Raw genomic sequence first — 10,053 nt, 5'->3', positions numbered from 1 at the left:
TTGCATGGTGCAGTACATGTGTAGTTGATGAACTTAATGAATCTTTTCAATTTTATGGTCTACACGTATCTTAGTCAAATATTGAGTTGAAAAAAAAATCGAATTTTAATTATTCAAAGTAGCAACCGGGGCATCGCCCGGGCTACACACTAGTTAATGTAATTAATGGTTGGGCGTGTAGGTGGCTACGTTGGAGGAAAGAGAATGATGGTGGAGGGGCGATGTTCTTGGCTGGCGGGCAATAAAGGTGGGATGGGCGGGGTAAATGGGTATAGGTGTTGGATGGTGTGAGGGGGTCGAAAAAGCACGAGGCTAATGCGTGACCTTGTCCCTCGTGGGTGTGACGTTTCTTTTTGTCAAATCAAGTGTAATTGGATTTCCTGTGAGTTTACACCCAATTGACTAGTAATATAGGAGTCGCCATTCAGTTTTTAACGACAATGAGAAAAACTGACAAAACCCGGTTATCGTGACATAAAGGGAGTGCAATTATGTTTGACCACGACGGCCATAGGTTCCCTTGTGATCCCTGGTGTGGGGATCTCTCAACATACACCCGCAAGGTAGAGATTGAGGGTTCGGGGGACTGTAGCTACCGAGAGGAGTACTCGCTCTTCGATAACTCCAGAGGCAGGATATCCTTACTAGCTCATCATAAATAATTGAAGGGACATGTGTTAACTATTAAACTAATCTGAGTTGATTTTAACAATATCCAACATATAATACTAGATCGAGCGCGATTATCTGATTTAGATTGTATTAAGGGACCTAGCATGATAATCCAATTTCCCAAAAATATCATATTTATTAGGCGTGATAGAACAATCAGATTTAGTTAGTTTAACAGTTCATAAAAAGGGCAAGGAAAGCAATTAAATCATGTAAAAGGGACACATTACGACGCACCCTTGAGAGGTGCGTCACGGTTCTCAGAAAACTAACCACTTTGACTTTGCTATTTCTCCTTTTATTTAACGAATCTCAAGTTATGGGACAGGATACGTTCTGTTCGATTTATGGATCGATTGCGACAGAACGCGTGATATGTTTTGTAGCGTGAGGCTTAGGCTTAGGGGTTTAGAGTCAATACTCAGAATAATAATTGTGTGTTTTTTTCACGTCGAACTTGGGCTATATTTATAGAAAATAGTTCGTGGAAAGATAGAATTGTAGAGCTCTAATCCACGAGGAATTAGGAAAGAATACGTCCCAGGTAATTTCAGCGCCCAGGCCTGGGCGCCGAAGATTTCGGCGCCCAGAGCCAGGCGTTGAAAATAGGATCTGGGCTGTTTTCTTAGTCAGATTCGGATTCCTAGAATCCGGAGTGTTTGAGACTTAATCGAGTCTTTTAGTGCGTATTAACCTTGTGACGGAATGCGTCTGGGCCCGTTACGAACTCTAGGCTCGTTAGGATTTTAATTAATACGTGACTCTTATTTTCGAATCATATTAGGAATAGGATTCTCTCGTAATCTCTATCTCATTTAGGATTTATGTTAGAGTGCAACACCTAATTCTGACAGGTTTCTATCTTTTATGACTTGCCACTTTTAACAACTACCCATTACGGCAGTTACTATTTTTAGCAGGTTTCCATAAATAGCAGGTTTCGGGTGAAATGAAAAGGGGTGATCGAGATTCGTTATATTTATAGGAGATGCGTTGTCAAGTGGAGATTTATGCTTTCATCATCGAACCTTCCCTTTCGGGAATGGGGACAAAAGTAGGTGTCTACAGTTAGCCCCCACTTTGACTGAGTCTTGGAGTAAGACGATGGTCAAAGTATTAGACGGAGTGCGCCACACAAGTCATGGTGACCTGCTTTTGCGAGGGTCTCACGAGCCCCCGAGTGATAACATTTGACTTAAGGGTCATCACTTGAAGTGTCGACATATCACTCACGTGTCATTGGGATTTGTCAACGGATAGTATAGAAACTCCCTCACTTTGTCATTGGAAGTATCTAAAGAAGTGTAGAAACTCCCTCACTTTGTCATTGGGAGTAGCTACAGATGTTTTCGAAATCAAAGCTATAAAGTGTAATTGGGCCTGGCCAAGCCCAACCACGAGGAATTTTTTTTTTAAAAGATTCTCATTTTCAGGGTTAGCTAAACGAGAAAACCCCCTTGTTTTTATGGGACGTAAAACGAAGGAAAATCCAGCACATCGTTCTTTTTTGGAAAAAACGGAAAACCATTCTTTTAAATTTTGGAAAAAGGGAAAGCTACTCACATCGTTCTTTTTTGGAAAAACGGAAAACCAATCTTTGGAAAAAGGGAAAGCTACTCACATCGTTCTTTTTTGGAAAAACGGAAAACCAGAAAAAGTTATCGCTGCAGCGACTAAGGACCTACGCGGTTAGTGACGCAGACCCCGCCGGCTAAAGATGGCGAGCCTGTCCGTTAAGGGTGGACACCCCGTCCGATAGAAGTGGACGAATCTGTTTTTGAAATTTGAAAATAAGGACCTACGCGGTTTGTGACGTAGACCCCGCCGGCTGAAGATGGCGAACCTGTTTCATTTTGTTTTTTTTTTTTTTGAAGACTCTATTTTTCGAAAAGTGAGGACCTGCACGGCTAGTGCCGCAGACCCCGCCCGCCGAGGGTGGGCGAGCCCATTTTGAATTTCTTGCTTTTTCACTTTGCCTATGTAGAAGAGCTTTTGTGATTACAACCTGTTGGTGGGTCGCAATATTTCCCGATTAGGTGTGTCCTATAAGTGGGTCCACACTGTGTATATTTTTTGTTAACGATATTGCAAAATACCGTTTTTGGGAAAGAAATATCAAGATAACGGATATTTTACACAAATAGGGATTGTGCGTGCCCGACAGCGAATATTTGCTGTCTGGGAAGCACTTTCAGCGCCCAGCTCTGGGCGCGAGAATTTCTAACGCCCAGAGCTGGGCGTTGAAAATGCGAAGGGGAGACTGGTCTTTAAATACCTGGACCGTCTCCTTCCTTTCCCATTTCCACCATTTTCACTCAAACTCCTCACCTCTTCCAATTGATTTTTTGCTCATTTCTTCACTTTTCTTTGCGAATTCTACTCCAAGTTACTCCCTAATCTTCCCAATGTAAGTAATTTTCAGTAATTTTGAGCTTTTTTTGTCAATTTCAGTATTTTGGATCAAGTTTTTTTTTTTGTGCATGAAATTGATTTGGGGGTTTTTGATTTTGTGCCCCTTTCCTTCAATTAGATAGTTGGAAATGTTCTACATAACATGTTAATTACTTTGTGCATGTTAATTTTCGTAAGTATGTTGATTCATGTTGAATTTGGGCATGTTTATGCTAGCCCCCAAGTATACCTACGACTCTAGTGTTTTCTTACAATGTAGGTGTTTTTGGTATATTGCTTGCGTTCCTCGTAATTCATGAATGACAAATTATGGAAGAATTTTGATTTTGTTGGAGTTAATTTTTTTTTACTTAGGGAATTTTCGCTCAATATGAACTTAGTATCATGTTTTTAGGGAACAAAAATTGTATGACTCCATTTTATGAGTGGAATGCACTCTTTCAGTGATTGGTGTGAGTGCCAATTTTGTTAAAGGTATAATGCCTTGTTGTATCGTTGATCAGCATGTCTGACGAGTTGTCACCTCCTTCTGGTGGCCACGAGGAGCGTGGCATGACGCGTCTGTCTACTGGCGCGGGACCCCTATGGGTGGGTCCTGAGTTCTACGACGGTCGGGACCTGCACTACGACCTAGAGCACCACGTGACTACCCGCCTTCACGCGATGAGGGACACTACAGTTCGCGGCTACGGTGCAGCGACGAGCGAGACTGTTTTTGGTTTCCTGAGCTCGGACGCCCAGGCTTTGGTGAGGGCGAGCTCACTATTTCCGGTGGTCGAGACTTTCTAGGAGATACTGCGGCTTAACATCTCCCTGTCCTTTCTGCGGTCGTTCATGAGGTGGTGGTGGGATACCACCAACACTTTCCATTTTCCTTGGGGTGAGATGACGATCACTCCCGAGGACTACACGGCTTTGACGGGCTTGACCTTTACAGGGAACCCCGTTCGCCTGAGGTCGGATGGCCCACCGCCGACCGTTGCTGAGGGTACCAGGCTCCTGGGCTCGTGGATGGGCATGAGATTGCCTTTGTACCAGCCCCGTGGGATACCTTTTGCTGACCTGATGTGGGCCCTGGAGCATGGGGTGGAGGAGTCGTCTTCGAGACAGGCCCGACTGTTCTACCTCCATTTCATTACTTCCACTTTTCTATCGGGTCCGACTGACACCTTTGACCCGAGGTGGATAGGCATGGTTGAGGACGTGTCTACGCTGGGTGACTATTGCTGGGGCGATTTGGGCTATGCGACGTTCGTCGGCCAGATGAGTTTGGCGGTGCGCGACTCGGACCCGCGTAGACGTCACTTTTTCATTACTTTGGCGGGAGTGCCGCGTTTGATCGAGGTATGTGCCTAGCCTTTCTTTTGTTTTCTCGCTTTTACCGGGCCCCCCTTTTTTGACGTATTATTGTCTTTTCCTTTTATATCTGTGGGCTTTTGAGCACTTTCCTTGGCTGGCTCCCCGAAAGGGGCAGAGGCCTTTGGAGTACCCTGCCGGTCGTCGTTGGGGTTGGAAGAAGAAGCTGACTGCGCGTCCACCGCCCGATACCGTGTGGGATCTCATTCGGGACGGGAACCCTGAGCATGTGGAGAATCTTATCCTCTATCTCGTATTTCGTCATTTTTCTTTTTATTTTCTATGTGCGAGATCAGACCGTGTCTGTACAAACAGGTGGTTTGGACCCCATGGCTCTCCTTTAGGGGTACTTATGCTTCGGTCAGGGATAGTTATGCCCTGAGCCAGATGCGGGTCTTGTTCGTTGGTCGCCGCGACCCTGTCTGGTACCTGCGAGAGCGGGTACGTATGCAGACGGTTGGGGTTTTTTCGGTGCCTAAGCCTCCGCCTGCGACCATGCTGTCGTTCGATAGGCGAGTCGTGGAGGGTCCACTCGAGGACTGGCGTGCCGGCGACGGAGTTGGTGATAGCGGGAGCTAGCTATTATCAGTTTATCCAGGATTCTCTTCGTCTCCCGGAGCCTGGCGTTGTGAGTTGCTCTCTCTTTTTGTACTGATTTTTTTTGTTAGTGATTTCATGCTCGTGCCTATGTGTTTATGTTTACTGTGTTTTGTGCAGGAGTATCCTGACCCTTCGTTAGGGAGATGGGTGCTTCCCGATGCTCGGATCTCGTATACCGGAGAGAGTGGATCCGAGATTGTGGAGACTGTCCCGGAAGATCGGGTTTTCCATGCTCCGCTCCCTGAGGGAGTGCAGGCGGTATGCACCTTTTATTTGTGCACTCTTCTCATATCTTTTGTTTTTTTCTTTTGTTACTAACATTCCTGTTTCAGGTTCCGGCCCGTACGGCCAACGCGATGGTGGGGGTGATCAACCGGTTGAAGTCCGCGTTGGTTCGGGCCCGATCTGCACTTTCTTGCAGGAGCCCCCACTCCACTCGGGTAATGTGCCCTCCTTTTTTTCTTTTGATCCGTACCTTTTGTTTGGCTTTCCGTTACTCACCCTCCTTTTTGTTTTTGCAGACGGGGGCTGGACGAGCCGGGTCCGACGACGCAGGTCCCTCGGGTGGGGAACGCGGTCGTGGGGAGAGAGAGAGGGCACGACACTCGCCTCTACGGCATCGCCGTTCCGATGTGGGGGCGAGTTCTTCCGGGGAGAGGTCCGAGTCGGAGCGTAGGCGACGTTCCGTGTCGGTGGCTCGAGAGCCTAGCCCCGAGTTGCAGCCACAGCCTCATTTTTGGGGTGATTCTGGTTGGGGGTCCTCATACCACCGGGAGTGGAGTGGATGGACCGGCGAGGCTTGGAGACATGAAGCCGATGACGAGTCTTAGGCTTGCCTCCCGTTTTGTATATATTCATTCTTGTATTCCGCATGTATATATATATATTTTTTTTTTTTGCGAATTTTTGGTGCAAGAATGTTTTGAGCCTTCCATGGGCTTTGCCTCAACATATTATAGCAATACTAGCTTTCTAAACCAACGACAAATTTCAAAAAGAGAAAGAATTCCATATATAAAAAAATGAGTTCATACAAGAGCGCACACATATTTTTAGACTAGCCGGCTACTTGGGGTATTACATATGCATGTTCACTTATTTTTTCATTTTTTGCCGACTCGTGCCATACTCCTTTGTTGGGCTTGTTCCTGAAAATTCTTGTGTCTTTGTTTTCATTCTATTTGGCCTTGCCCGTGCATGGGTTAGGGTATAGTGCCCTTTGTAATATCCTTTTGTCTTGATGTGCTCCATGACTTTAGTATTTTTTAATTTTTATTGGACCGAATCCTTGATAAGGATTGCCTACGTATCTTGTCAGAATCAGGTCGCGCGTAGTTCTAGCCATGATTTGAAATTTTTGAAAGGGGCGTTCATTACACATCTGCTACCCCCCCAAGTGTTCGTGGTTCTTTTGATGATCCGAAAAAAAGAGTACGAACACTTGCAGAAGCGGGAGGATAGGTGGCAAGAGAGAATGAGGCCCAAATTCAGGCGTAGGAAATATTGGCGCCCAGGCCTAGGCGTTAAAAATAAAGGCGCCCAGTCCTGGGCACTGAAACATTGTCCTTCGTCCTTTCTACTTTAGTGAGTTTTAAGCCGTTTGCTTAGAGTAATGCGCAGAATGCTTGCTTATGAGTCTTAATGTGTTTTATTAGATGCCTTAACTCCGGACTGAATTTTATTAAACATAGTACTTTTTCAATTGGTCTAAATTCGTGAGGTTAGCGAATTCCGCTCCATCTATGTCGGCTAGTTGGACTGCTCCGCCAGGTAGGATGGTCTTTACAAAATATGGTCCGGTCCAATTAGGCCGGAATTTTCCTCGAGGGTCCGTAGTAGGTGCGCGGACTTCTTTTAACACAAAATCGCCTTCTTTGATATTTCGAGGTTTGACTCTTTTGTTGAATTGCCTCGCGATGCGCTTTTGATACACTTGCACGTGATGTAAAGCTCTCAACCTCCGTTCGTCTAAAAGGACGAGCTCGTCGTACCTAGCTTGAACCCAATCGGCCTCGGGCAGCTTGCTTTCTAGGACGATCCGGAGGGAGGGAATTTCCAACTCGATCGGTTGAACTGCTTCCATTCCGTATACCAAGGAGTAGGGTGTTACTCCAATGGAGGTGCGGATTGAGGTTCGATAGCCCCATAATGTGAAGTGTAATTTGTTGGGCCAATCCTTATAATTTTCGGCCATTTTTTCGATTATGACTTTAATGTTTTTGTTGGCCGCCTCTACCGCGCCGTTCATTTGCGGCCTATAGGGAGAGGATTTATGATGTTTGACATGATATTTTTCGAGCAGGTCTTGGACTTCGGCCCTAAAGTGGGAACCTTGGTCACTTATGATTTCATGTGGAACCCCGTATCGACAGAATATGTTCTTTTCTAGGAATCGAGCGACATGTTTGGCCGTTAATTTTGCATAGGAGACTGCCTCTACCCATTTAGTGAAGTAATCAATTGCGACTAAAACGTACTCGTGTCCCCCTACGCATGTTGGTGTTACCTTGCCGATTATATCTATACCCCAGGTGGAAAAGGGCCATGGACAAGTGAAGGTGTATAGTTCTGAGGGAGGCAAGTGGTTAAGGTTACTGAAAATTTGGCATTTTGGGCAAGTTTTTACAAAGTGATGGCAATCGGTTTCCATAATGGTCCAATAGTACCCTGAGCGGGATATTTTTCGGGATAGCATTTTTCCGTTCATATGAGGTCCGCACACTCCGTTATGGAATTCTTCCATTAGTCTTTGGGCTTGGTTTTGGTGGACACAAAGTAACTTGATTTTATTCGGCGTGTATTTGTACAGTTCCCCCAGAATTATGCTATATTGTGAAGCAAGGAGGCGTAGGGCCTTTTGTGCTCGCGGGGAGGTGTTTGGGGGGAATTCCCCACTTGTTTTGTAACGAAGGATGTCCTTATACCATGGTTCTTCTTCGGTGTTTTCAGGTTCGGAGTCTATGGCACAGCAATAAGCCGGCTCTTTCCTTCGTTCGACCCGAAGGGTCATTCCGTCCCATTCATTCGGGATGTTGAGCATTGAAGCTAGCTTTGCTAGTGCATCCGCGAATTGGTTGTCGTCTCTTGGTAAGTACGTATACTCGATTTTTTTCGAATTGCTCGACTATTTGGTCTAAGTGAGCTTGATATTTTGAGACACTAGTGCTTCGGATCTTCCATCTTTTGGATATATGGTTGATTATTAGGGAAGAATCCCCGAAGACTTGTAGATGCTTGACTCCGAGGCTAACTGCGGCCTCTAGCCCAACTATGCAGGCTTCATATTCGGCGACGTTGTTTGTGGCCTCGAAGTCAAGTTTGACGGAAATTGGTATATGGGCACCTTCGGGACTGACTAGGAGAACTCCGACGCCGCATCCCTTCTAATTGGACGCGCCATCGAAGTATAGTGTCCAATAGTCGTCTCGTATCATCAGAAGTTCCTCGTCAGGGAGAAGGTAAGCTTCCGTGGTTTCCTCATTCGTAGCATGTTCGGCTAGGAACTCGTCTACCGCTCTTCCTTTGATTGTTTTTTCTGGCATGAATTTTAGGTCGAATTCTGAGAGCATGACTAGCCACCTGGAGAGGCGACCATTTAGGGCGGGCTTTTCGAACATATATTTTAAGGGGTCTAGTTGTGACAATATATGAACAGTGTGGGCCAATAGGTAATGTCTGAGTTTTTTGGATGCCCAGACGAGGGCGAGGCAGGTTTTCTCAAGTTCTGTGTATCTCGTCTCGTACTGTATGAACTTCTTTCTCAAGTATTAAATGTCTCGCTCGGATCCATGTACACACTGTGAGAGCATAGCTCCCGCTGCAGTATCCGTGACGGTTAGGTATAGGCGTAAAGGGATTCCAGGCAAAGGCGGGGAAAGGACGGGTGGTTTGCTTAGATATTCTTTGATTTTATCGAAGGCAGTTTGGCATTGTTCATTCCATTCTACTTTTTCTTCTTTTCTTAATTTTTTGAATATTGGCTCACAAGTCATAGTAAGCTTGGAAATGAACCTACTAATGTATTGCAGCTTTCCTATGAAGCCCCTTATCTGTTTTTCAGTTTTCGGTGGGGGCATTTCGGTAATGGCTTTGATCTTGGATGGGTCAATCTCGATTCCTCGCGTACTAACAACATATCCTAGCAATTTTCCAGAGGTTACCCCGAACACACATTTTTGTGGATTTAGTCTCATGTTATATTTCAAGATTCGGGTGAAGAACTTTCTAAGTGTCGGGAGGTGACCGTGCTGGTCTTTAGATTTGACGATCATGTCGTCTACATAGACCTCGATTTCTTTGTGTATCATGTCATGGAGTAACGTGGTGGCTGTTCTTTGATAGGTGGCCCCCGCGTTTTTCAAACCAAAAGGCATTACAGTGTAGCAATATGTACCCCAAGGGGTAATGAAGGTTGTTTTTTCCATGTCTTCTTCTGCCATAAGTATTTGGTTATATCCGGCGTACCCGTCCATAAAGGAGAGAAGCGCGTGTTCTGCGGTGTTGTCTACTAGTATGTCAATGTGAGGTTGAGGGAAGTCATCTTTGGGACTGGCTTTGTTGAGGTCTCGAAAGTCTACGCACATTCGCACTCGTCCATCTTTTTTAGCTACGGGGACAATATTGGCCACCCATTCTGGGTAGTTGGAGACTTTTATGAAGTCGGCGTCTAATTGTTTAGTGACTTCTTCTTTTATTTTCAAGGCTATCTCTGGTTTGAGCCGCCGTAGCTTTTGTTTTACTGGCGTCATTTTGGGATCTAGCGGAATTTTATGCTCAGCGATTTCTCGATCTATTCCTGGCATGTCTTTGTAGGACCAAGCAAAGACACCCTCGAATTCCCGCAAAGTGGAGATTAGATCGGCCTTTTCAGTGGGAGTTAAGGTGAGGCCAATTTTAATGATTTTAGGATTTTCTTCTGTTCCAATATTTACCGATTCTGTGTCCTCAATTATAGGAGTTTTGAGTTCTTGTTCACTTACAGCTTTTATTAGTTCGGTATATTCCTCTTCTGGC

Source organism: Spinacia oleracea, chromosome 5 (assembly GCF_020520425.1).
Source record: "Spinacia oleracea cultivar Varoflay chromosome 5, BTI_SOV_V1, whole genome shotgun sequence".
NCBI lineage: Eukaryota > Viridiplantae > Streptophyta > Magnoliopsida > Caryophyllales > Amaranthaceae > Spinacia > Spinacia oleracea.
Note: the sequence above shows the minus strand (reverse complement) of the source record.